We start from the raw sequence: 3606 nt of genomic DNA on the forward strand, positions 1-3606 counted from the left end.
CAATAAAGAATGAAGCTGTCCTTAAGGGAAAAAATGGTCTGTTTATTTTTACTACTTACTCTCTCTTTATCAATATAAATAAGTCTCTAATTTCAATACACATAGCTTCAGTTTAAGAAAGCATATCTCTAATAAAAAAGCCATCTTGGGCCATTATTAGAATTTGGAGGTGCGCCTGGGTGGCTCATTCGGTCAAGTGTCCGACTTCGGCTCAGGTCATGATCTCATTGTTTGTGGGTTCAAGCCCCACATTGGGCTCTGTGCTGAATGCTTGCTCAGACCCCGGAGTCTGCTTCAGATTCTGTGTCTCCTCTCTCTGCCCCTCCTCTGCTCACCCTCTGTCTCACTCTGTCTCTCAAAAATAAATAAATGTAAAAACAAATTTTAAAACAAAAAAGAATTTGGAAGTGTTTTCAAAAAGCATTCCAAGAAAATAAGTAAAACATTAAATTAAAAAAAATATGATAAAGAGATTTTTACATACATATGCAGAGAACTTTTTCAGAAATAACCCAAAATTATTTTATTGTAGAAAGTAGGCTTGTATTAATTTGTCAGTATTTATGTATTAACTACATCATTATAAGGCCAACAGTTTTATTGTATCCACAATGGTAGCACTGAAAACAGCAACACATTGACTTGTTTCAACAGAGGTTATTACAAACAAATCAGAGCTAGAGTCAATCTTTATATAATTTGTGATGGGAAATATCTTAAAGAGAAGTTTAGAAATTCAGTTGACCTACTTCCAATGGTCTGCATTACCAAAGGTCATGCAGAGAAATAGTCACTTCCGTATTTTAACTCTTTCCTGATGACATTACCCTGCGTGTTGCTCAACACTGACTAAAGATAAGTCTACAAAATAATTGTTTGACAACTTGTTGTCATGAAAATATCTTTTCTTATTATTCTGATGATTATATCAAATGATTAATATTAACTTATTGAATATTCCTGTCTATAACAATATTCAGAAATGAATTTAATATTCAATTACTTTGCCCTTCTGGGATGTTTCTCTCTCCTCCTTTTTATGATCCTTATTTTCTGCTAATTTTTCAAATCCATAAATATACATATACGTATATACATATGTGTGCATCTATTTAATTTGTACTTTACTTCAAATCCTTTCTACAAAAAGGTGTCATATACAATAAAATGTATGTATGTATATTTTTAATATGCATATTTATCATAAAAATCAACAAGGTAAATTCACCTATTAAATCTTCAACTCTAGCCTGATATTAAGAAAATATAAAGATATGACTTTTGCAGTAAAAAAAGGCAAAAAATCTAACAAATACATATTCATTCAAAAATGTCCCTGTGTAATTCAAAAAATATAAACAAATACATATTAGTTCAAAAATGTCCCTCCTTGTGTATCATGTACTGGAGAAATAAAGAAGCTTAGGAATAATGTTACAAAAGAGAATAGGAAAAATGTATGGTACCGTAAAGGTGGAGGTGAGTAGAGAAGAATAGGGAAAAAGGGCACAAATAAATTATATAAATGTGTTCAGGGAACTATATAGATTCAGTGCCATACACATATCTCATAATAATCCTAATTCCTACAATGTGGCTTTTATTAAATAAGGTTTTACATATACACAAACCAAGAGTGAGGCAATACACTTGAAAAAATAACCATAGATAGCTGGCAACATCAGTAATGAAACTGTAACAAAAAGTTATTGTTTAAACAAATATTAAAAGAAGCCCTCATGAAATGCCCTGGCAACACAAAGGTATGATGGTTAGGTGACTGAAGTACATGATAATGTTCAGCTAGAACTTGTTGAGACAACGAATATTTATGTAAAATTCCAGGTATGTCCTTCTAAAAGAATATCAACAAAAGAGAGAAAAGTGTTTGGAAAGAAAATAAATTGAGATCTCAGAATTTTCATTATAAGTGAAACTAATTTTAAAATACGTAGGCAAGCCCTACATGATGTACACCTGCTGTATGTATGAAATATATGTACGCATGAAAGCATGGCTGCCAAGAACCTTCAGGCGACTGCAGAATAGTACAAGTCCAAGTTTGCTAACCTCTGGGACCGCTAACCTAAGTAATGATGCCCTGAGCCAGGTGAAGCAGGAGTCAAATCAGTACCAGAGACAGGTGCAGTCCCTCACCTGTGAAGTAGTTGTACTCAAAGGAACTAGTAAGTCTCTGAATGCCAGATACATGAAACAGAAGAGAATTTTGCTGTTGAAGTTGCTAACTACCAAGACACTATTGGCCACCTGCAGGGCGAGATTCAGAACAAGAAGGAAGAAATGGCTCATCACCTTCAGGAATACCAGGACCTACTGAATGTTAAGATGGCTCTTGACATTGAAACTGCCAACTATAAGAAACTGCTGGAAAGTGAGGAGAGCAGGATTGCTCTGCCTCTTCCAAACTTTTCTTCCTTGAACCTGAGGGAAACTGATCTGGATTCACTCTTTGTGGTTGACACTCTCTCAAAAAGGACCCTTCTGATTATGATGGTTGAAACTAGAGATGTACAGGTTATCAATGAAATTTCCCAGAATCATGATGACCTTGAGTGAAAATTGCACACACCTGGTGCAGCAATATATAACCAGCAAGAATAAAAAGGAAATCCCTATCTTAAAGAAACAGCTTTCAGGAGCATTTCTGCAATTTTTCAGGAGCGCAAGATAGATTTGGAATAGAAATAGCCTCTAGTTATCAACACTCCTAAAAGATTGAGAAAAAAGTTTACAACATAATCTACTTTATGAAGAAAACTTTTGCTGGAATGCTTTTTGAAAAGTATTTTTGAATACCATTAAAACTACTTTTTTCCAACAAGTATCTGACCAACTCATTTCTGCTTCAATAAATCTTTGGAAAGCTAAACTAAACTAAAATAAGGAGGCAAGCAATAATCTCTCTCTCTCTCTCTTTCTTACACACACACACACACACACACACACACACATGCATGCACACCCAACAAAGAGAATTTAACTGAAAAGAAACAGCTGTTTAACATAGACGAAGAACAAAAATCACTTTTGGAATTTGTGACTAATTTCCCAGGATGTAATGAAAAATATATGGAAATTTCCACATCCAAAACCAGATGAAAAATCTGCAAGATAATCCATATATGGGAAAATCCTACACAAGAAACAACCTAATCAATTAAGTAATTGTGGGCCAACAGGAAGAACAGCCATCAGATGTGTAGGTGACAGGGCAGTGTGCTGAGCTGGTCATGTACAAAGAGCATTTAAATAAGAATTGGTAAACACATAATGTCAAATGTGGTACACAGAAGCTAGCAATTAGAATTCTTGGCATAGTTGCTCAAAAATTAAGGTGAAATTGCTACATTAACTTAGACTTTTTTCCAGAAAGACCTACTTGATTAAGTGTTTCTTGTTTCTTTATTTTGAAATTCTTTGAAAAAAGTAAAAATCTAGAAATAAATTTTTGATAAAACTCAAAAAAGATCTTGTGCCATTAGATATTATGGTTAATTTCAATTTTATTATATGAATTTTTCTGTATAATCCAAGCCTTATACAATGAAAGAAAATTATTTTTAACTTTATTATTTATGTTATGTA

General features: G+C 33.4%; 1 pseudogene; it reads left to right on the forward strand.

The window, feature by feature from the left end:
* The first annotated feature begins 1304 nt into the window (after nucleotides 1-1304).
* On the forward strand, nucleotides 1305-2674 carry LOC106978442 (vimentin-like; annotated as a pseudogene).
* The last annotated feature ends 932 nt before the right edge of the window (nucleotides 2675-3606 follow it).

This window comes from Acinonyx jubatus, chromosome D1 (assembly GCF_027475565.1).
Source record: "Acinonyx jubatus isolate Ajub_Pintada_27869175 chromosome D1, VMU_Ajub_asm_v1.0, whole genome shotgun sequence".
In the NCBI taxonomy this organism is placed as follows: domain Eukaryota; kingdom Metazoa; phylum Chordata; class Mammalia; order Carnivora; family Felidae; genus Acinonyx; species Acinonyx jubatus.